The sequence below is a fragment of the Thermobia domestica genome, chromosome 15 (genome assembly GCF_964235325.1).
Source record: "Thermobia domestica chromosome 15, izTheDome1.hap1.1, whole genome shotgun sequence".
Classification (NCBI taxonomy): domain Eukaryota; kingdom Metazoa; phylum Arthropoda; class Insecta; order Zygentoma; family Lepismatidae; genus Thermobia; species Thermobia domestica.
The window spans coordinates 162,175,614-162,201,630 of NC_137468.1; the positions used below are offsets into that span (position 1 = coordinate 162,175,614).

The 26,017-nt window shown below is 33.4% G+C and overlaps 1 protein-coding gene across 2 annotated transcripts in view; it reads right to left on the reverse strand.

Annotated features, from left to right (window-relative positions):
- Positions 1–23,789, reverse strand: part of Ppat-Dpck (Bifunctional Phosphopantetheine adenylyltransferase - Dephospho-CoA kinase) — a 220,825-nt gene extending 197,036 nt beyond the window's left edge. The window contains exons 1-2 of one of the 2 annotated variants that reach the window (XM_081740327.1): positions 23,548–23,789; positions 17,110–17,662 (exon numbers count right to left, since the gene is read on the reverse strand). The gene's annotated coding sequence lies outside the window, so the exon portion shown is untranslated. The remainder of the gene's footprint in view (positions 1–17,109; positions 17,663–23,547) is intronic. The other variant, XM_081740329.1, reaches the window with a different exon arrangement.
- Positions 23,790–26,017: the final 2,228 nt, after the last annotated feature.

Below are 26,017 nucleotides of genomic sequence, written 5' to 3' on the forward strand. Positions count from 1 at the left end.
AAAAATTATTAACAATATCTCTATAGTAAACGACAAGAGAAATAGCTTCAAATGTTGTGTCAGTTGGCCTTGAGTTACTTATCGCTGGAAGTTCTCATACTTCCCGCTGCATGGCGCTAGTTGTGCCTGTTTGCTCCTCTGGAGTGTGCAGCAAGCGAACTTCGTAATGTTCTAGGTAAACGAATTCGGTATAGTTCCATCAGAAATAGCTCCGACTGGATAATATGGAAGAGTGACATGGAATTGTGTTAATATGAGATAATGGAGTGAAATTTACCTGCAGTTTGGTATAAAGGAGATTTTGGCGAAACTAACCACTAAATTTGTCTTCTTTTTAAAACCAGTTTTTGAAACAAAAAGAGTGAAAAAGAATGAAATGGAAATGAATGATTCGGGTTGGTTTGCATGGTAGATTTAAGTCACATTAGAATACTATGATAATTTTATTTCTTCTTTCATATTGTCTAGTCTTTACTAGAAAAGGAAGTAATGAGAAATAATTTTGAATGAGATCATGTCTTTAGATTTAACAGCTATATAAGAGCTGAGTTTGCTGTTTGCTAACTTATTGGAAATATTTTTTCTCTTAACTACTAAATTAAAGGCAGCAAACCTTAAAAATAAGCAAGGAAGGACAGTAGTAGCTTTAAGAACCTATTCCCTTACTGTTCTTAGGACTGGAGATTTTATACTCTTTCGTTATCTGTCGAAAAACAACTTGGAAAAAAAGTTACAAGCTACTTGTTACTTCCTATTGAGAAAATTGTTTAACAGACTTAAGTGAGGTCAAATGCTATTTAAACTTCATATATGTTTCTTGTTATTGCATTTATTTCTATTGTAATAAAATTGTTATGTGTTTTGGGAAATAGGTTATGTTGTAATTGCTATTATACCTGGCAACCTGCTATATCACTTACAAACATACGAGCTCAGTCGACGTGTGTCCATTAGTTTTCCGTGCTGGTTGTTTTGTATCAGATAGATTTGGATTTAATTTTTTAACTCTAAATACTTCAGGTAGCAAAACAACTAGTACTGAGAATCTCCGGAGGCATATAATTATATATGCGTGTTAACATATATAAATAATAAGGTACCTAGAACATTACTGTTCGTTTCTTGCAATATGGTACTGTATTATTGTGCTTCTCCAAATATGGGAAGCGGTGCTCGGAATATACGAGGGGCTGGTAGGACAGAAAATGTACCACCACTAACCTATAATTTACGATTTAATTTTTCGAAGCATGCCTTCGATAGCATCTATAATGTTCTAATGGAAGAAATTAATAGTCTACCCGCGATAGATGGCTTGAATACGGAGTTAACCTTTAAATTTTTTATACGATTACACAGTTTTCTCAGGGGACGAGATTTTCCATTGGATTTAGTACTTGTCCCCTGTCCTTCTCGAACTAAAGGGAAAATTCAGGAGATAGTACAATCTCTAGTTGGAAATTCCCTCTCATGGGAGACAGTTTGTAGAAGAATAATGCTGCGTTTCATCTCTACAATAGCTAGAACTCAGTTCGTGAAACTTTATTTCTATACTACTATGAGTGAAGAGACACTTTATGACTTTATTGATTCTAAATTATCTATCATTAACGTCCTTCATATGAATTTTGATGAAAAATGCTATTTGTAGTCTTATTGTGAATATGGTTAGTCCTCAAACGCATGAATTTTTAGTGGAACATAGACTTCGTACTGCCTTTGAAAATTTATTGACTTTAGCTGCTCGATATGATGTCTTGTTTCGGTATAAAGCTGATTATTATAAGCTCAGGAACCGAACCACCGGGAACAAACGAGACCAGTTACCATCCCGGAAACCTCCTCATATGTTGAATGCTCGTAGCATGCGAAGTGAAGTACGTCAGTTACCAAAACAAAAACGTTATATTAATCAACCTGGCGATCAATATTCAGGTTATAAAGGAGACACAGCCAGTGGATTACAAATGGGTGATAATTATCAAGGTACAAAAATAAATTATTCTTCATTTGGGAATATGAGAAAATTTAAGAATTTTTATAACAATTCTGACAGTTTCAATAGAGTACAAGGTGGTCAATCCCAACCACTGTTTATTGTAAATGAAACGAAAATTGAGAATTCTACTGAAACCAGTATGTCTTTATCGATGGAAAACTGTTAAAGAATTTTATTTCTGTATTGATTTATATTAAAGGTAAAGCTGTACCTTGTTTAATAGATACCGGTAGTAGTAATAATTATATTAGTCAACGTTATTTTCAACATTTGCGAACTATGTGTCGTTTAAAACTTGAGAATGTGAATTTTCAAACCACGGGTCTTGGAAGCACGCAAATTTTTTTTAACCAGAGAGTGCGTATTTATTTTCGAATGGAACGTCAGCTGTTTTCTGAACTGTTTTATATTATTGACTGATGATTTTGATATCTTACTGGGAAACTTTTCACACCAAATACTTTGCTATCATAGACATATGTAACAACGTATATAGAGTTCAAAATAAAAGGTTAAGCGTTCCTATACAGAACGCCTCTCAGTTGTCTACGGAAACTTCTCGCTCTTCCCTGTTTACTTCCAGGATAGAGGATCGTGGAAGGCAACCACCACGCTAGCTAGGTTCGCTGAAAGCATCGTCTACCCCTAGTACCTCAACTGCTAATTATCTACAACAGCCTGGTTTTCTGGAAACTGCTGCTTCCACGTCCAAGGGAGTTGTTCCTAATGAACCAGACCCAGAGTTGGAGGTTTATTATGATTATTCTGTTCTTCATCCTGAAGGGATAAACCGGGAAGAAATACTAGGTAATTATAAGGTTTCTCCTGAACTTTTAGAGTTGGATCCTAGCTTACAGATGTATGTTAATGATTCTTTAGAAAATTATAAGAATGTGATAACTCAGAAAATTGGTCGTGTTAAAAATTATGAAAATAAAATAGAAGTAACTGATAAGTCAGATAATAGTAAACGTTTGGTCGTGGCATATGGGGAAATTAACAAACGAGTTATTTGTAATAACTTTCCGTCTCCTAACATGGAGAACGTTATATCTGGCATTTCTAATCATACTGTATTTAGTAAAATTGGTTTTCGATCTTCATTCTTTAAATTGACCTTTACAAAAGAGTCTTCCCTATACGGCATTTGTGACAAAAAAAATCTATCAATTCAAAGTCTGTCCTATGGGTTTTTTTTTCGTTTGTATTGAGTAATTTGATGAGTAAGGCACTTGATAGGTAAATTGGTAAAAATCTAGAGATATTCTATGATGATATTCTCCTGTTTGGCACTGATATAGAGAGTCATAAGATAATATTAGAGGAAGTTCTTTCTCGTTTGAGAAAATGGGGTATAACTATTCCTCCTAAGAAAACTTTCCTATTTAAAAATTCTATTAAGCATTTAGGGTTTTCATTTGAAAACGGAATGAGTATAGATTCTGAAAGAATTAAAGCCATTCAGGAAATACCAAAACCAAAAATCGCAAGGCTGTTAGTAAATTCTGTTTTTTTTTTTGCCTTTTTTCAATATTTGTTAGAAATTACTCTGAATTAATTGCTCCACTGCAGGGATTACGTTCTTCTAAGAGAATACTTAAGTGGACAAAAGATCATGATATAGCACTTCAAAAATTAAAAGATGATTTTTTTGAGCACGTCGTTTTGAAGGTTGCTGATATGAATTCTAGCTTTGTTGTCCATTCGGATAGTAGTTTGCGTCATTTTTCTGGAGTTTTAAGTCAGTGTGGCGAACATGGTAATTTAAGAACTGTCGCTGTTCTCGAAAGCTATTTCACCTACTGATTGGAGTAAGAATGTTTACGAATTGGAACTTAAGGCCTTAACCCTTTGCTTAGAACGGTTTGAGTACTACTTATTTAATCCATTTGTTGTGTAAAGCGGTAGTAAAAGCTTGTCTTGGCTTCTAACTATTCATAAACGTCAAGCGGGATATGGAACAGTTTTAGAAAAAATAGCTCGTTTTAGATTTAGAATAGTCCATATCCGGACGAAGGTAAATTGTGTCGCTGATTTCCTCAGCCGTGTTGGAAATCATTTAAAATTTTACACTAAAGATGACGATACTGTAAAACTTGTTAAAGATAATGGTAAAGGTGTAAGTATGTCTTTTGTAATTTTTAGGAAGTATCGTGATTTCAGTATTCCCTTATAACACCATCAAAGGAAAAATCCTCGATTGAAGAAACTATTAGTAAACCAGAGAATAAAGAGGAGGTAAGTGGTTATAAATTGCAAAATAATATCTTATTAAGGTAATGAAAGGTAAATCTGGAAAAGGTTTTAGAGCTGTTTTACTTTCTTCATTAGTAAACTCAATTCTAGAGTACGCCCATAATTCTTAAGTACCGGGAGGTCACATGGCAATTAAAAAGACTACGAATAAGGTGTCTTCACGCTTTACATGGCCATCAATGTACTCTGATATTAAGAATTATGTAAATATTTGTTGTGTATGTCAGAAATGCAAGGATAAAAACTACTAAACCAGTGAGTAATTATTATACAAGAACAGTTGAACATCCTAATTATGTTTGGCATATTGACGTAGCTAGCCGACTGCCTAATAGTTCTGGTTATGAGTATATTTTGATTGTAACCGATACTTTTATTTGATTTGTGTTTTTAGAACTCTTGAGACAAATTCTAAAACAATTTGTAATAAACTTATTAGATTTATGTCCGAGATATGGGTATCCAGGTTCTGTGTTACAAGACGGAGCTTATTTTGTGTCAGATTTCTTCACTCACTTTTTATATTCTTATGGTATTTAGGATGTTAGATTATCCCCTTATAACCCGTCGCCGAATAAAGCTGAAAGAACCGTAAGGTCAGTGAAGAACTTGATTCGTTCGTATGTTGATAAAGAGAAAATGGGCCCAATTATTAAATTAATCGCGTTCACTATCAACATCAGCATGAACGAAACTACTGGGTTTTCGCCTAGTGCAATTTATATGGGGACAAAATTTTATCATCCGTTAGATATCAAATGGTTGTTAGATCTTGAAATTCTTGTTGATGATCAGAATAAGGTAGAGAAGTTTGCTTCCATAAGTAATAATATTCATAATGCTTGGAAACGAAGTGAGAAAATCTATTCTTAGAAACATATCCCTGTTGATATACATATTGGTGATCTTGTGTTTGTTAAAAGAGCGATGAAATTGTGTGTAGAAAAACACTTTAACCCTAAAATATCGTCTTCTTGGGATGGCCCTAGCTAAACCTACACAGAACAAGGTTTGGCTAGGAAATGTAGAGAATCCTACTATTAGGTTGAAGAGACATGTTTTTGAAAACATTATGTTACTCAAAATACTCAAGTTCCTAGTGCTTAAAATCGCTTTAAAAATCCCTTAAATAAATCAGATGTTGTAGTTAAGATTATTGTTTTGTATATAATAATGTGTGAATTCTTGTGTTTGTTTAATTTTGTTTTTCCTTCAGAAAAACATTCACGAGTTCGGGACTAGGAAAGTTAGTAGAGCTAGTCATCATCATCTTCTGCGTACGTCGAATTGCTGTTTGTAATGAATTTCGATTTTAGGAAAATTTGTAAGAGGATTAACGATATATTTTGGAAGATAATTGGTAATTTATATAATTTTTTATTCTCCTATGGTTTGTTTATTGTTTCTGGAAAGCAGAAATTGTTAGCCCTGCGGGGGAAATTTTGTGTTTCGTTTAGTCGAATAATAAAAATTATTAAAAATTATTTTAATAAAATCTCCATAGTAAGCGACAATAAGAGAAATAGCATTAAATGTTGTGTCAGTTGCCCCTAAGTTAGCTATCGCTGGAAGTTCTCATACTTCCCGCTGCATAGCGCTAGTTGTGCATGTTTGCTCCTCCGGAGTATGCAGCCAGCGAACTTGGTAATGTTCCAAGTAAATGAATTGGGTATAGTTCGATCAGAAATTGTTGCAACTGGATAGTATGGAAGAGTGATATGGAATTGTGTTAATGAGATAATGGAGTGAAATTTACATGCAGTTTGGTTTAAAGGAGATTTTGGCGAAACTAACCACTAAATTCGCCTTCTTTTTAAAACCAGTTTTTGAGACAAAACGAGTGAAAAAGAATGAAATGGAAATGAATGATTCGTGTTGATTTGCATGGTAGATTTAAGTCACATTAAAATAATATGATAAATTTGTTTCTTCATTCATATTGTCTAGTCTTTACTAGAAAAGGAAGTAATGAGAAATAATTTTGAATGAGATCATGTCTTTAGATTTAACAGCTGTATAAGTACTGAGTTTGCTGTTCGTTACCTTTAAACCAGTGCTGATTTATCTTATATCTATTTAGTAATTACAAATACACGAGGATACATATAAAATTTCTTTATATATATATATATATATATATATATATATATATATATATACAGGGTGTTTCAGATAGAACGTCCAGTGCTTATAAATCCGAAATCACTGAGAATAAAAAGATGAAACAAAAACTGAGATAGGAAAATGTCAAGGGCGCATCACATAATGTTGTGGTGACCCTCAGGGCCCTCCTTCAAGGGGGCCCAGAGGCCAACTTCAAATTTTCAAATAGGAACACGTATTGAATCATACTTCATTCAATAGTACTTGAAAAACGAAACAACTTTTGTAGGAAACAATTTTCGATTTGGGCCACCGTTTTTAAATGGCCGCAAAAAGTGGGTCCTATATCGAATTTTGATGTGAACAAATTTATAACTAGTCACGATATTTGAAGCATTCTATTTATCGTTTCGACGTAGGAATGTTTTATCGAGTGTCATCAATTTACTTGATGAAGTACAACTATAACGAAAACAATATCGACTTATTACTAAAAACGCCTATTGTTTATGAAAATACTGTATCGAAGATGTTTAATGTGATTTCAATGGGTTTCCTAACGAAAAGTTTTCGAACATATTACAAGTTACCGGAAGTGGTATACTTAGCAAATGGTATGTATCATACGTTAGATCGATCGAAATGCGAATTCAAGAGCTTTTTGTATTTCTGTGAACAGATAACATTAGATGACGAAGCTAAGTGCTTGAACAACATTGTTTTCAACGGATCACTAAGTGGTTGCCAACAACAAACGGAGAAATACCTAGGCAAGGTAGTATATAAATACACTCATGCTGGAGTATTATACTCATCATTGATAGAAGGATATGTAACTAAACTAGGAAAACATCACGAAGTCACATCGACGAAGGTAAATTTTGGAAATAATTGTTCTCATTTCATTGAATACAGTGCATTCGATAATTTAATTTTTGGAGAATTGGCGATTCCAACGAAAAAAGTAATAAGCGTAAATAATAAACAGCTAAGTCTGATAGGAAATTGGACGCTTAAGCAATTAAATTTCAGTTTACACCACGAAGAACTCAATAGCCTAGCGGAAAATTTATTAAAACTCAAAGTGGATACTACTGTACCACTGCTAATAATCAAAACAAATTACATGATGTACGTAATAGCAGCCATTATATTAGTTTTAGTTGTTTCAGTCGTTGCTTTAATAGCGTTGTATTGTCGATTGTATAAATCAATAAGAAAGTATAAATTGGAAAACAATGAACCGTAATAACAATATCAATAAAATCATTTAATGTCATACTGTATAAAACTATTCAAATATTTTGTGCACTAGGACGGGAAAATTCACGAAAAGTTTGTAAACAACGTTGTAAACAATTGAGTTAAGAATTGGTAAATCATGAAAAAAAATGATGAAGTCGAATGTAAACAAACACGTAGGAAGTGTCAAAAGTGTATACAAATCATGCATTCCATACTCACCAAACAGCCATCACCAATAGTAAACACCATCACCAAATGTAGGTATGAAGTCAAGTAAAGAAAGTCTATAGTCTATAATAGTCCATAATAGTTCATACTACCCAACCGAATAGATTATATTGTAATACGGTACCGAACGATGTCCCATTTCCGTTTTAGGTGTAAAAGAAAAAAAAGTGAAAATAAGGATAGAAATAGATGAGAATAGATAACCTAGATAAATCTAGGATAGTAACATCGAAGAAGGATAGATAAAGTCAAGAATATTCAAGAAGGGATAAGGAAAATAAGAGTAGAAAGCAATAACATTAGTAATAATAATAATAGAAATAGTTAATAATAGATAAGAATAGACAAAATAGTAATAGATTACTATTATGGTAGTAATAGATAATATATGTACATAAATACTACGATTGTTTATAGAAAATAATGAAAAATGAATTTTATTTAGTATTTACATTGTGAATTAAAGGGTTAAAATCTATGAAGAATCATAGATAAAGCAAGAAATAGTTCACAAAGAGTATTGAAGAATGTTTAGTATAAGTAATAATAACATATTTAATAATTATTTTAAAAGTCCTAAAATTTTATAAGTTTTAGAAAAGAAAAGAAAAGAAAATAATATATTTCACTACAATTAGTAATAATCAATCAATATTGATTGAAAATAATGATTGGAATTATTTATTTCATTGTTGATTTTAATTTGCAAGCGCTACGAGCAATGTTCATATCGAACTCAGTATTCGTTCGCGTCAAAGACTTTCTGGGAGTTCTGAGCGCCAAGAGGTGAAAACATGAACAAGAACCCCGCGAGAGACTAGATTTACTTTCCACTCCAGGCCTCACAGAATACTGCAGACGAAAAACGAACAGTTCCGAGTGAACTCGAAGGAATACGAACTTCCTGTGGCTATCCAGCCAAGCAGTGAATCTTGCATCCTCCGCGTACAGCTAATTCCGAGCGTAAAAGCAATGAAATATACTTTTAAAATTACAGAAAAATTATTATTAAATATAATTAATGATATTTAATCACGTAGATGATTAAAATAAGGTTTAAATTATATAAATACGTACGTTTGAAGAAATATAAGTCTAAATATACGGAGATATAGCGTATATAATTTAGTACTATATTTATGGTAGAAAAAGACTGAAAACACGAGTTTTTAAGTGTGAAACAAGCTCTACAACTTATGGTTAGATAGATTTCACACATAGTTAGAGTTTTAACGGTCTTGCACGAGAATTACTGAGAAAGTAGCAAGTGTGCTAGACACAGAAAGAACAAAATGAGACTGCTTCAAAAAAAATATGCGAGTTATTGTCGCGAAAAGTGTAAGCAGACACAAGATAGGAATATTAATTATTTAAATAATTATAATAAATGTCATTTTCTACGGATTTTAAGTAGGCCTATCCCGACTTTATCTATTTCTCGTCTATTTCAGATAATATCCAAAAAACGAAGGGAATGGACATCGATACAATATTATTATTAACATCAACAGTAGTTTTAGGAAGTGTATTAGTTGTAATAGTAATTATTACGTGTTATATTTTGGTAAGATTAAATAGGATAGAGAGAAAATACGAAAATAGTGTAAGAAATAGTAAAAATAATGTAAGATCGACTATAGATTTAGAAGTAAGTGGTAGAGATGAGTCAGAAACTTACGTACTTTCACAAGTTTCTCCACTCTACGCCACAATATTGAATAAGAATAAACCAACACTTAAAACTATATCACAAAGCACTGATATCACTATTTGTAGTAATTTGCCAGATCGTAGTAATGCAGGTTGTAGTAAGAGCACTGAAACTGAATGGAAGAACACACACATGAACCTCACCACGAAAGAAGAAGATGCACACACTAATACATTAATGGGACACAGTGAAACCACGAAAACCGACGTTTTTGTTGGAAATTTCGACAAACACGGAAAAACCGAGTGCCCGAAGGACATCAACAGAGAGTTTTTCTTCCCATGTGATGTCATTGTGTTGTGAAAATACAATAATTTGGGCGAAATTACTAAAATTTCGTAGTGCGTATTAACAGCCAGTGTTCACCGAACCGAACCGACGCGCAAACAGATTCGTTGGAGCGGAAATAATCTTAACCTTGATTGAATCTTGCTGAGTTTGCAGTTACTAACCTGGAACTAGCGCAGTGTAGCAAATGCACTACAGCAGAATTTTATTTCCTCAACATTAAAATTTCAGTGTTTAGTTTTTATGATGAAAATAAAACAATTATATTTTCAATTTTTTTTAAGTGCTACAATGATAACATCAGTGTATATGTTTTAATAATGTGTTAAAAAGTTTTGTTTTCTAGATTCTGAAGTACATGACAAGGGGAATGAACAGTCATCAACCGTTACTAATACTGCCAGTAAATGCGTGAGTTGGCACGTATGGACAGCAAAAGTAATGGAAAATTCCTGAAATATAACACCTGAAAAAGCTTAATTGCAATTCAGAGTATCTACAAATGAACATACATGTATCTATGTTTGCACAGAGTACTTGTGATGATCATCAAATAGTTCTGTAACAGCTCACTAGATGCCGTGAGCGTATACTTTTGTGAATACAATTTCAGAAGTTTTGCTTCATATAATTTTATTAATTAAGAAAATGATTAAAGATTAAAATATATTTATAATGTTAATGTTTTGGGTGAAGAAAAATCAATTATTGTTTATATTATTAATCTACATATTTACACATGTCCTACTCAATTTCAAGTTCATATTTATGTTTCATTACTCGTTTTATATTATATATCTACAGGGAGATCATGAAAATAACGCCCTCTTATGAGGTCTAGTTTGGTTTCCGAAGCAACCAAGATTTTGAGGGGGGACATGTGGCAGTATTCGTTTCTCAAATAGAAAATTATGTATAATTTTAATTTTATTTTAATCAATGTTTATGTTGCAAAGATTGCATTTTATAGAATATTAAGGTTAAGGTAAATAAGTGTTACAAATTAAGTATAATGCAAGCTGCGGAATATTATTATCCAACAGTCAGCGAAATGTTGTAAATAGAATGTGAATAAAATGTTTCACTGAGAGTCTGCCAATGCAGGAAGGCAATGCAGACAATGCGTCAATTCTTGCATAGGCCAAATACTGTACATTGTAAAAAGAGAGATTGTAAGCTTTTGTGAACATTTCACAAATTCACGGATATGAGGAAATTGCTTAGAATCGAGAAATCAGAGTGTGTCGAGAGTTGCAGTTTTTGAGTCTTGACCCATGGAAAGAATTTGTTTTTCCAAGTGAAAGGGGGTTGCACGTGCCGTCCAGCAGACGACAGGAGTTGGACCAGGTTGAACAAAACTGGAGGACGAGAGGTTTCAGGATCAGTCTAGAGGAGTCTTAGGAAGTTGAAGAGAGTTCGACACAGTCTTGGAACAGTCTTTAGAAACAGCGAGAACTAGTCCTTAGTAATCTACATGATCAGTCTTTGAGAGTTTAGTCAAAGACAGCAGGACAGTCAAATGATAGTCAACGGCCAGTCATCTTAGAATACATTATTGTATCCACTGAGAACTTCGAGTCTTCATTAGCATTTGGGAGAATACCAAACTCAATGCTCGTCTACGTCAACCAGTGATTGGGAGTATCAACTTGGAGAAACTACGTCCATCACCTAGGTCATCATTGGAGCAACATCAGAAACCAGCAGGTATGTGCAACTCCTATTCAGGGCTCAAAGGCTCAATACTCGATCATAGCAATACTCGTCTGGCAAATATTCCGATTATCCGTAGTTAAGACATCACAACACTTACAGTCTGAAAGTTTATATATGAGAAATATAATTGTTATTACCCGAATGAAGTAATGTTTTATTATTGTCTTGTATTAATCCCCAGTTGGTATAAAAACTTAAGTTAACCTCTCGCACACGAATATAAAATCATATTCCCACTCATTCTAGATGGTGAGTGGAAGGCGCTCAGTTTCACTCTAAAAGCATCCCCAAATCAGGCACAGAGTGATTGGATTGTCAATATATATATATATATATATATATATATATATATATATATATATATATATATATACAGGGTGTTTCAGATAGAACGTCCAGTGCTTATAAATCCGAAACCACTGAGAATAAAAAGATGAAACAAAAACTGAGATAGGAAAATGTCAAGCGCGCATCACATAGTGTTGTGGTGACCCTCAGGGCCCTCCTTCAAGGGGGCCCAGAGGCCAACTTCAAATTTTCAAATAGGAAGACGTATTGAATCATACTTCATTCAATAGTACTTGAAAAACGAAACAACTTTTGTAGGAAACAATTTTCGATTTGGGCCACCGTTTTTAAATGGCAGCAAAAAGTGGGTCCTATATCAGATAAAAAGTCCAGTGCTTATAAATACGAAACGGCTGAGAATAAAAAGATGAAACAAAAACTGATAGGAAAATGTCATAGGGCACATCACATGGTGTTGTTGTGGACACCCCCAGGGCCCTCTTTCAAGGGGGCTTAGCGGCCAACTTCAAATATTCAAATGGGAACACGTATTGAATCATACCTCATTCAATAGTACTTGAAAAACGAAACAACTTTTGTAGGAAACAATTTTCGATTTGGGCTACCGTTTTCAAAATGGCCGCAAAAAGTGGTCTGTATCAGATAAAACGTCCAGTGCTTATATGCCTAAATCAGAAACTGCTGAGAATAGAGAGATGAAACAAAAACTGAGATAGAAACGATGATAAAGCATATCAAGTGGTGTTGTTGAGGTGACCCTCAGGAAACTCCGTGAAGGGGGCCCAGGTGCCAACTTCAAACTGATACAGGACTTTTTGCGGCCATTCTGAAAACGGTGCCCCAAATCGAAAATTGTTTCCTACAAAAGTTGTTTCGTATTTCAAGGACTATTGAATGGGGTATGATTCAATACATGTTCCCATTTGAAAATTTGAAGTTGGCCCCTGGGCCCCCTTGGAGGGCTCTGAGGGTCACCACGACAGCACCATGTGATGCGCCCTATGACATTTTCCTATCTCAGTTTTTGTTTCATCTTATTCTCAGCCATTTCAGATTTATAAGCACTGGACGTTTTATCTGATATAGGACCCACATATATATATATATATATATATATATATATAGATAGATAGATAGATAGATAGATAACTTTGATATCTATATATATATTTAAAATAATAATACAAATATATAACAAACCAGCAACTGGCCCTGAATTGGTCCGTTGCAACATTTGAAATGAACATCTGACTATTATAGGTCAGGAAGAAAATACGATGTCAATGAAGATAGTTTGTACCATACTCAGCAATGACGGAAGGAATTCTACTTCAGAAAGTTTCCACAGAACCTGCTTGCTTGTTTTTACTTTATTTTATTTATTTACATTTATTTGTGCACTTCAGGTCTAATGAAGTTACAATATTGAACGGACAATTCAAGGGAAACTATCTGAACCATTTTGTACCTTACCGGTGACAATGGTAAGAGGAAGGCCTGCAACAAGATGTGCTCATTCGGAAGAAGAATCCGAGCGACACTTCTCGCACTCCAATGTATACTGAATACAAATTGGTAAGTATAAATTCCTATAAGCGTAGAATTACGATATCAAAATTAACAAATATCAATACAATATTTCAGTAAATCATTAATTTTATTTTTTTTTAAATGTAGACTTCATTAATTTTTGAAAAGATCTTATTACCTTATAATTGTGTTGAAGATATTGAAGCAGTCTCGTTTTAAACGGGAAAGTACTTTCTTGAGACTTTCTCTAGTTTCATTCCGTTCTAAAAGGGGTGGCGCCAAACATCCGGTTAGTTTCAATACATTAAGGTCTTATTACAGATTGCCGCTTGGGAAAAATATTCATGTGTTTTATGTGACTTTGGTTTCTCCATTCAATTGTCTCGTCTTGTATATTAAAAAAGAAGAGAATTCAGCTTTACTGATGTAAGATTTCCAACTGAGCACAGTATTATCACAAAACAGAAAACGCCTATATGATTATGGAATTTTTAAGACAGAATGTATCACATATATACAGACAAACTTATACCCCCCAGACAGACACACACACACACACATATGTATACTAACCATACTATGTATGTGGAAATATGTAATACACTATGTAGTTTCAAAAAACACACTTTAAAACCTCTTTTAACTTTGTTTAAAGAAGCACGTACTCTTATTAAGTGAGAAACATTAACATCAACTCCCAACGCTCGTAATCCTTGGTGGAGAACAAAATCTCGGAAAGAAGTTGGCAATATCTCGGGTGTCATTGCGATATTAAATTCGTTGCTTTACATTTTCGGATTTGTGACAACGAGTGATCATTTCCAGTGTGCGCTGGGGAGGAAATTTTAGCACTTTCAAAAACATACAAAAATTTCCTCGGTGCATATCTCCGACCATGTACAACGTGCATTATTGGTATTTTGTCAGTACTATCTCACCATTCCCATATAAAATAGTGGTATTATATATTAGAGCTGACAAGAGTGTGCCTAAAAAGCCTAGACCACCAGTCATGTGTTCGGTAAGCTGAAAAGCAGTTTCTCAACAAACCTTCACAACTACACACGTCACTATAGAAGTTCCAGTGTAGTTCGAAAAACATGAAAACAGCAAAAAGTATCGTTCAAAACTTCGTTGTTGCATAAGGAAAAGTAATGAATTCAATCTTAAAACACAAGTAGCCTAATGCCTTATGGGATGATTTATAAATCGGAAGCTAGCACGAAGTTCTCGTCTCAAAAGTATACGAAAATTTAAATATCAAGAAGTAAGCGGACAACGAATAAGAAACAGCATTGTTTTAAAAATCACAGAGAAAGACTTGGCCAATTACATGATGATTTTTGATTCCCAAATATGCAAAAGATCATGTCATAAGATATCTGATTAGTTTTGCGTAATTAGAGGCAGAAATTGTTATTGATTACAACAGTAACGAGAAATACAAAATAATCGGAGGCATATCGAATGCGACTCACCCCTCTAATCTAAAATTGACCAAAATTTATGTCAGGAAATGTGTGCAGCAACCCAAAGATGAAATATAGCACTAGTTTTAGTGATGTCATCAATAAAACACAGAAAAAGGAAAGAGTCTGAAATTAAACAAAGAGTAAGAAATACACAAGGAATGACCCCCATGGATAATCACTGAAACGTCCCCTTCCTCAACGGCAACAGCAGATCAGACAATATGATATAAGCAGGATTGAATATTGGTTATACCTAGCATAAACGCAAGAGACAAACCTGCTTGTAGCAAAGTTGTATCATTTCCTACACAAGTCATTCATTATACCCGAAATTTTTAGATAATTTCATTTTTTCCATGTTCTCTTAACTATTAAAAACTGTTTTACTTCAGCATAGAGCTCAGGAACCCTTGATAGCTGTAAACTTAACCACGAATATTTTCATATAATCCATATTCATCTCTTACGATCTTGAGCTACACAGAACTTGCATTCCTCCCGTGTACAGCAGAATACAGACATACATTCGGTTATTCCAACTATCCATTAACCCACTTCTAGCAAATAACACTAGAACTGTTCCTCAGGGAACAGATACAAAACAAACATTCTTTAAAATAAAACTTAATTTCTCACCTGAAGATCTTAAATTTGAGTAAATCAATTGTTTACTGTAAATCATTCAAAGAATATAATAATTATTTTGTAAACGGATTACATCGCACACTATAATAATAGTGTATGCGTGTGTGTTCTGCCATTTCATTAAACTACTATACGCATCGTTTACAGTATTTCTTATTATACAATGATATTAACGAATTACCATTAAACAAGAAGCATGAAACCTTAAATTATGACTTGATGATATTTCGTTATAGATGAAATATTGCTGCCTTGACCTAAGTGGTACGAAGTATCCAAACACTCTATTCGTTTGAAAAAATCGAATCAGCATAATAGTTAAAAAGATCATTCACATCTTCCTTCTCTTTTTCATGCTATTGGATATATCGACAATAATCGAATTTTAATTCTCTTGGTTTCTCTTTTCTTGATCACTTTAAAATTTAATGTTCCATATTTATGCACTCAGGCTCAGAGAGAAGATGAGGATGAGACGAACGCCAATTTGGAATGACGAAAGCGGAAGAAAAGGACTAACTCCGAGAAATCCAAGTAAACGGTGTTCATACTACTTGTCGGGATTTGGAACAGAACCATGAGCCCCGCGTGCCGGAGGTGATTACTCTACCAGTGAGCCACCATGGCCCTCATAAGTCAGTGTTCAAGGAACAAGTGAAAGCCTTTCTTAAGGCTATTTTACGGAGAATATTACACAAAAATTGCAGAAAAGCCCTTTTATCTATAAGCATTGCCAGCGGTAGTAGGTCATATGATAAGAATCGTCATTGTAAGATATAAACCTCTGAGACACGAACTTTATGCAGTGAAGTTAGTTAAGCCATATATTAAAGTATTTAAAAACCTGAATTTCTGGTTAATCTATTAGGATTTCGTTCGTGATATAATCAATAAAATCAATAAAATAACTATCATAATAATAAATGAAAAAGTTCTCTAACGTTAAAAAAATTAAGAAGTCAATAATTTCTTTCAGTGGTCTGTATGAGGCATTCTTATTTACTAGGGTGTTCTATATATGAAATAGTGTTACTTTCAAAACCGATAAATAAATACAAAACTTTCAGCTTTTGTATCTTCAAAGTATTTTGACTGAGATGGGAAAGTTATAGATAAGCCAGTAAGGTACTGCTAACTACAATAAACGTATTATCGAATTTTCTACCCGCAAAATAAATATACTTTCTATTGCACTTAGTGTTTCAGAAGACTCCTAACAAGTAGTCTTGAGGCTTGACACCAAGTTATATATTGCTTATATACTGAGTGATCATTTTACTTATGAACACTCGTTTATGAGAAGAATTGTGCTTGAAATTATTCATAAACGTGTCAGTATTCAAATCTAACCCCCAAAGCTTGACTAAAGGAGGAGGTTTATAGCAATTTATCGTTAAACTTTCATACTTTTTTCAGTGTTGAACTGTCTCACGTCTCACAAAGTTATGCGTTAGGTTGCGTTCACTTATGCCTTCAAATAATTTTGATTTTATTAACAAAGCTAATGGAGAAAAGAATATGTAATGAATTACTGCAAGTGTTGAAAAAAATATACAAAAAAGAAAGAAAAAGAAAAACTCTGATGAAATAAACGCATTTAAACGTACCTCAGGTCCGGAGCATTGCTATATGATTCTTGATTACCATTTTCATGATTGTCTTCTTCCTGTTCCTTCTTATCTTCAATAGTGCGAGACATGTAACTGCCTGACTCTTCTGTGTTGTGTGTAAAATCGGAAGATTTTGGCTTGATGTTACTGTGAAAACTCATAGCATTCACATCAGCTGTTGATAAACTCTTGTTCAAATATATTGTTTTAGAAGTTAGCTTGCAATCTGATAAATTTTGATCCTCATTACTTTCTGAACCAATATTCTCTTCTTTCGTTGCACTTTCTCGTTCCGTATATTCCACACATATTGCAAGAGGATCTTTATGATCATTAGTATTACTAGTACACTGTTTATAATTACATTCTTCAACTAACTCGTTTTCTGTTTTTATTTCAACTTTAAAAGCATCACTTTCTGTTTTGATTCCAAATTTATTGCAAGCAAAGTTGGAATAAGAAAAAGACATTTTGATAGCATAGAAACTGTTCAGGTTGGGAATTTGAAACCTTTAACAATGAATGTTCAAGAAACAAACAAAAAAAAAATCTGAAAACAATAATAAAAAAATATTATTTATCTCTTTGAAAAAATATAAGCGGGACTTCATAAAACAACAGTAATTTCTACTTTAATTGAAATTCAATAAGTCGCTGAAAAGGTTTGGAATCAGACTAGGGATATAAAAAGTTCTGAAACAAGTATTTTAAAATATCCAAGATTTTGCTCCTACTTATAACAAATATTTAAATACTCATAACTAAATAGAAAATAATTGATCAATACTCAATTTTTTTCTTCCTTCTTAAAGCAAAACCTGCAGTATTGTTTCTTCTACTTTAAATACATGTATATTATAAGCCTATATCATCTTTAATGTATATTATTGTATATTTACTATACATAGGTACATCTTATCGAAGTACGGTTCTCGTTTTTGTATCTTATTTTTAAAAGTAAAGTTAGGAATTCTCAACGTACGATCAATGTTGACTGACGAAAAAAAAACCCGCCAAAACGAAAACATGCTTTGCTACGTTACTATTTTATATTTCTTAAATAAAATACGGAAAGCAGTTTTATACAAATTTTCCATTTAGAAACAGGTTATATTTTTAGCACGTACCGCAATATTTAAAGATAGATTTACTTGTTCTCACGGCCTTTTGTCTTTAACTAAATGCGCGTGGCATTAGAAATTTCTAGTTAAACTCATTTTGTCCTTATTATTACATGTTTAAATTTGTTGTCTTTGCATGTTTTCGTTATTTTCTGTTTTTCAGCGTTTAATTATTACTGGATATTCGTTATGTTAGTTTTCTAGTAACATCGCATATCTTGATTGATTAGCTGCATTGTTGTTTAGTGTCCATTTTTGTACCAATGTTATATGAAACATGGACCTACTGGATACTATTGGATACTAACTGCATGGCTTCCTAGCAAAAATGAACCGGTCTTTCGTGCAGAAGATAAGCAGACTACAAACAAAGCATCTAGAGAGCTTTATATAGGGATGTAAAAAAGCATATACCTACTTAACTTTTTAGTCCAGCGTACATCTACCTTAAATTAACGAAAAAATAAACACAGTACGACCGTACGTATACGGCACTTTTACTGAACTGAAACTTTTCATAAAAAGATATTTGCACTTATGGTATTTTAGTTTCGGGATGTAGTAATGTTTCTCGATATTTAAAACTTTACAATCAATATCACCAAATCTTAACACCAAACAGTTCTATCGGTATATATGCAAATGACAAATTACATTTCTTTTGAAACTTCAAGTGAAATAAAAACGTGCAAAAAATATTAAATTTTACTTAAAAAAATTTTTTTAATAGATTCATTTTACTAAAAAAATATTACCAGTAAATCCTTTGCAATTTAAATGGTTATCCTTCTTATTTGGATGCAGAAATCTGTCATTTTTCTACATTACAATTAAACAATAGAAAATGATGATGTTCTCCTTTTATAAATATTAGTTTCAGTCAGACGTGACTTTTGGTACCTTCTATCATAGTTGTCAAACAATCTCCCTCTAAACCGTTAAAGGAAAAAATGAAATGAAATCTTAGAGTTTTACGTCTCACGGTTATGCCGATTATGCTAAAGGAGACGGTGATAATGAGAGATGAGTGAAATGGTGGAATGAAGAAAGCGGGAGGAAACGGAAGAACCCGAGAAAACCCACGAGCACGGTGTTTGTCCACCACAAAGTTCACCTGGCGGGTGCTGGGATCGAACCCGGGACCCCAAGCACCAGAGGTGAACGCTCTACCACTGAGCCACCGCGCCCCCAACCGTTAAAGAAGTCTCTTACCTTTGAAACCGAATGTTCAAGCTGAAGCTACGAAATGCCCCTGTGGGATTCTTTCCGATGGGACTCGACTAGGGTTACAAGTGCTCTCATAGTATTTCTTTTATTGTGTAGGAAAAATTTTCTGAACTTATCACTGCTACAGTTAATTACTCGCATGATATACTAGCACTCAGTGCTAATCATGTATATATACGAAGTGGCCGCACTTACAGACTGACGTTAAAGACTTATTTCACATTTATTTTTTTATGTTTTCTTTTATAATTTTACGCAATTAGCAATCTTGGATTATATACTACATTTAATAGATGAAAATTTAGTTACTAGATGATGCGCAAATGCTCCTCAGTATTCTGTGGATGTTCCTATCCCATAGCGATGTGTATGTTGTCTTAGGCAAAAATGGCGAGAAAATATGTCTCAGGATATCATACCGCTAAACTTGGAAGAGAAGATCAGCAAAATTGTCGGTAATCTTTTTGATATATAGGTATTTAACGCGTTTCAATGGTTTTAGAAAACTTTTGCATATTGGACAACAAAACTGCCACCAGGAAACTATTTACTTTTAATTTATGAAAAATATTCCTGATCAACTGATTATTAAAATGAGGAGACTCATGCGGAAGATATGCAATTACCAGACTCATCTCAGGAAAACACATCTCTCATAAAATTCCACCACAAAAGTAGTAATTTATAAAGAAACTTGCTTTGAATTGTTTCATTTATGAAAAATATTTCATATCATAAATATGTACAATTTACTGGAGTGAAAATGGTGATTTTCTTTTAAAAACTACTATAAATAAATACAGTAAGTAGAATATAGTCCATAAACTTCCTTTTTGCATGTACATGTCATTAACCGTTCATTTTTTGTGAATTTTATAATATAAAATGCATTTTCCATTATTGAAATATTGTTGCAAGATAAAATGTAATACACTAAAGTAAAAAGAAAACGTAAAACTTTCCAGATATGTATAACTCATAATTTTTGATTTTGTAGGTTCCGAGATCTAAATGATTTAATATAGGAAAATATTTCTGTTTAGATGAATGGGCAAAATGTTTAAAATCTATTTTACCGTAATATTTAAAAAAATGCGGAATATAACTGTTTGCGATTATACTAAAACTGGCAATGATCTTGCTTCTACGAACACACTTATGTGCCACGCAGTATCACGAGATTCGCCCTCCGTAAGACGGTTCTATAACATCAGTGCTGTTGGTGGGCACATAGCACAAGTTCGCAGTTTAGTCCAGCAGGCGGTTCTACCCACTAGAAAATTTGTAGGTAAACTACAACGTGAAACATCTTTTGTGACGGAATAAGAATGTAAAAGGAAGTAATTACTTTCAATGGAGAGCATATTGAAATAAATTTTGAGTAATAATGAAAGTATTCTATATTCCAGCTGCTATTCCACTGTTCTCGTTTATGCGTGTATCCCGTCAGTAACGCACTTGCTCTCTACGGAAGTACCCCTCGCTGTCGCTCGGAGGCACCTATTGATGGGTTAATTCCCAAAAATGGAAATATTCCTTGGAAGTTTCCCAAATATGGGAATTTTCCGAGTATTTATGTACAACCGCAAATAAAATTACATTCTATTACTATATTATGATTTCAAAGTTAATTCGTTTTCATATCACAGCATATTATTACTGTTGTCCCAAAGAGGAGTCATTAATATGTGTATTCTGAACGATGTTATTTTATTAATATTTTCTTATATTTAAAGAGTACGCATAAATGGATAATTATTTACACTATGTTCTATGAAAGTAAATATGTTCCAAAAATGGTACAGCAAGTGTACATACTTTTAAACCGTCAATACTTTAAATTTACACGTAAGTTGATATTTCAAACTTGACACTAATACTGATGTTATGAACATATTAAATTTTTAATTTTATAAAACAAATTGGTTGGGTAACTACCAGAAGAGACATGTTTCACTATTTTGTCAACAACTGCGCATAACTATATATTCGCATATACTTTCTCATCTTTATAATTTTGCATGTAATATTGCCACACACGATCTTTCCTCCTGCCCATTTCTCGAAATTTCATGCGTTAATTCACATGAAATGTAAGAGAAATCCGAGACAGAGACAGGAGGCAGACCGACTTCTATTAATAATGGTGGTTTAGGGTTATTAATAGTACTTCGTCTCTCTTTCTACGTAATTCTACATTACTCTACAAAATGGTTCCTTTTCATAATTTGAAAACTAGTACTTTGCTACTTTTGGATATTGTTTAGCTTTGCGGGGCAGATTTGGCACCTACTTTTTTTTTTTTTTTTTTTTGGCGATATTCTATTCCGATGCGGTTGTTTTATAGTTTCAAACGTTAAATTACGTTACCAACATTAAATTCAGACAGCATTGCCGAGCGAGCGTTAGTGACTGTAGACGGGTTAGAGCCCCGCAGGCAACGTTGTTTTCTATCTTTGTTACCAAAAATTCACTTTCTAATCTCACATAAATTACTTTCACTTACCTTTACTGTTTGTACAAATCCCCATCTACCCTAAAAAATGTGTTCGATACTTTATTTACTTTAACACCACTATCAACTCAATTCTTCCGTAAATCGTCCTACTTTTTGCTAGTTTTGGGCCCCCGATACTAAACGATTACCCTACTTTTTTAGTGTACATGGAAATGGAACTTAAAAACTCATATTATTAGTTATATAAAGTACAGTAAAATAATTTTAAACTTTTTAACCTGCAAATTGTCTAAAACCTAGAAGTAAATCATAATATATTAAAATAATGTAATTAGTCATACGGTTGTTATAATTTGCAAGATAAAGAAATGGAAAAAAATCCTTCCCGGGAATTTATAGGCCAGGGAAAAAACCCGGGAACATTCCTATTTTTTAAATTCCTTCCCAGCGGGAATATTCTTACTGCCCATCACTAGAACATATTATAAATAAACATACATTTATGCGTGGTCCCTAAATATAATTAAATATATTAATAAAATAACATAATACCCTCCAGAATATACATTTTAAAAAGACTGCTCTAGAGACAACAGTAATAATATACTGTGATATAAAAACAAATTTAATTTTGAAATGTTATTATAGTAAGAGATTACAATTTTCTTCGAGATTGTACATACATTCCCGGAAAATTCCCATTTTTGGGAATCTTCCCGTAAAATATCTTCCCAGAAAGTTATCCATAACTAGCACCACCTGCTGCGTTCCTGTCTTGACTCGGTTAGGTGGCATTCGTGCTTTTTATTGGCCACTTAACATAAGTTGGTTCGTTTTAGACACTAGTTTCCATAATGGTGGTAAATTCCCGGGCAAATATTTTTCAAGAATGTTCCTAAAAATGGGAATATGCCGGGAATTTATGTACAAACACGAGGAAAATTGCATTGTGTTACATCCTGATTTCAAAATAAAATTAGTTTTTTTTTCAGGTCGTCTCCAGATGATTCTCTAAAATGAACGATATTAATTTCACTTATTATCATTTTATTCTATTTAGAGACTACGCATAAATGTATGTTTACTTACAATATTTTTATGCGAGTAAATATGAAGGAAAACAGCTAGGTGTCTATAGAAATTCCACATACCTTTACACCACTGAAACAGTTTATATGCAAGTGGATTTTCTAAATTTGACCCTACTACTGATATTATAAACATAATAATTATTTAATTGTTATAAACAAATTAGGTTGGTACCGTCCCTAACTTTCAGAAAAAGTAATAGACTTCCGAAAAAATTGTAAGGTTGCCAGTGTATGGGATAGCATATACGTATACCGGTACAGAATATTGATTTGAGTTCGCTATGTTTTGTTACTGTGTTTTTACTGTGTACTATTAAATCTCTAATTTAAGATGATAGGCTATTTCAAAGAATATACGAGGTGTTAAAAATATTCGCCAACAAAGCTTAGTATATAAATACACACGCGAAAAACAGCAAAAATCAGAAGTGGCTAGAAAAAGGAAAACTTCGACTTCATAGAAAACTAAATAGATTCCGTTTCTATACTAACAAAATTAAAGCAGAACTCCTGTAACAGAAACAAAAGTCATTATTACCATTATTCTCTTTAGGTTGAGTCGAAACTTCTTTTTTCTCGGTTGCATGTACAGGGATGCTTTTGTTTCAGCACCATGCAAAACTGTGGCTGAAATTTCGCATAGAAAGAGAAAAAATGCTTTTGCATACACCCCAACACAAATCTTACTCTTAAAATTGATGAAGTCGTTCCTGTTTTCAACCTGTTTCTGGCTATTTCTTAGTATATTCATGTCTTGTCTTGTCGTATGACTATTATCAGCAGCGTTGCCAGACTCACAGCTCGGAATGATTCCAAAACCTGATCGAAATTATGCTACATTCGGTCAAATTATGCTAGGTCCGCATAATTATTAATTCAAGAGTTTTGAAAGAAAGAGAAAAAAAAACGAAGTTGAAACACGATAACGTAACTTAAAATACTCAGAGCGCAAGAATGCGTGGATAGAACTCAATACTTCACGCACCAAAGCTTTAACTTTACTAAACTAGTGCAGTCGTTGCCAGGCTCAATGGCGGATATATCGTATAAATGAATGCAAAGTGTTTGTTTACATATTTTGAAAGAAAATTACCTCGCAGCATAAGCGGAGTTGAGAATTGTCTGCTGGGGGGAGGCAGACTTTTGGTCGGTCTCGGACCTTTCATTTCAGGAATAATGATTGTCATGAAGTCAGAAATAAAGATGGTGAAGTAAACAGGTTCAGGGGAGAATGGCCCCCATAGCTCCGCCCATGCCTCTCAGTTAAAGGATTAGAAAACCCTGGGTGGAGCAACAAAAAAAAAAAAAAAAAAAACCCAAACCCGTTTCTAACTTACTTCGGAAAATAAGACTGCTTGTATGAATATATATCGGACTGTTTACGGACTGTATGAATCAATGGAAGAAGATACATTTCTCCCGTTCTTTTTCTTCCCACGACCAACTTCTTTCTCATCTCCAGGTTTTACGGCTTTTTGATAAACTTGCTGAATTATGCTAGCTAGAATATGCAAGATGCTAGATGCTAAAGTCATGCAAATTATGCTAGATCTAGCATGATTGTGGTAGATCTGGCAACGCTGATTATCAGTCAAATATGTAGGTGCACCATCTTACTAGTCAAATGTGCTTTAAATGCTAAATTGTCAAATGTGTACCTCAAACAGAGGATTTATGATTCAAAAACAAAATAGAAGAAAATACAGCTCACAGTCGGGAAAAAATGGCACAAGTCAGGAAAAAAGTCAAAGTCAGGAAGGTCAAAATCGGGAAAGATGTTCAGACAGGGAAAAAGGGCGAAAAGCCGAGATGAACAGGGCAAAAAAAAAGGATAAATGGGAAGTGTAAAATGAAAAAGGAAAGCGTCTAAAAAAGAAGGGAAGGTATGTACGTGTAAATGTAACAGAAAGTGTAACTGTAGTGTAGGTGTATAACAAGTTCCACTTAGCCTTCTTCCTCACGGAGTTCCACCAGACACGAGGCACCCACTACCACAGCCAATGCCGTAGTCCCTAGCACAGATCACATGGGAGATCTTAAGTTGACAAAACCGGAGCAACACACCGAGGCTGGCGAGAAAAACAGGCTACGGCGTTGGAAGATGACGTCAGAATCTTAGTCCGATAATGGCTGATAGTGCATTATGAGCTAATGGAAGTGCGCTTGATTTGAATTGTGTTTAAGTTAATTGTAATAAAAACATTTTCAATTTTTGACTGCAAGAATAGGAAACATTCTTGAAGAACTTGAAGATAAGGTAAGTTTCAAATTGTAATTTAATAATAGTTTTTTGTAGGCCGTTAAGTTGATACCTGACGACGATTGAGGTTTCGGTTGTGTTCACATGTGTACTTATTTGATATTAATAAGATTTTATAGACGACTATTTGGTACTGTATTTAATACTTAAATAATCTTAAATTTCTTCCAAATCGTGAGTTTTACATAGTGCTGTATTGTATTGTATTTATTTCGTCCTGTTTTCATACATTTGGCACTGTAATACAATGCATATGAAGTGGACACGTCATTTATACATGAATACAAAAGTAAAAGAAACAATAATAGTGAAAATTACACACACTAGGTTAATTATTAAGCCTTACTTCTTACATCTTATTACACTGTACATTTTACATGACGTCATTGTTAAAAATAAACTTAGCAATTATTACTTGCAGTGTATTTAGAAATCGTCCAACAAATATCTAATGCTAAAAGCGAGCGACATTGCTTTACTGTACATCATGTAACATTTCTATTCACTTAGCAGTTCATGTATTCCTCTACCGAGTAAAAGCAATGTTGTAATAAATATTTCTGGAGTTTTTTTTTTAATTTAGCGACGGAGTCCTGAGTTTTTATTTCTTTCGGAAGTTTATTGTAAAGCATGATACCCGCGTATTTACACCCTTTTTCATATAATACTGTTCTGTGTTCTACAATAGAAAAGTTTTGTTTGTTTCTTGTATCATGATCATGTTGCTGTTCTACACGCGTAAGGATAC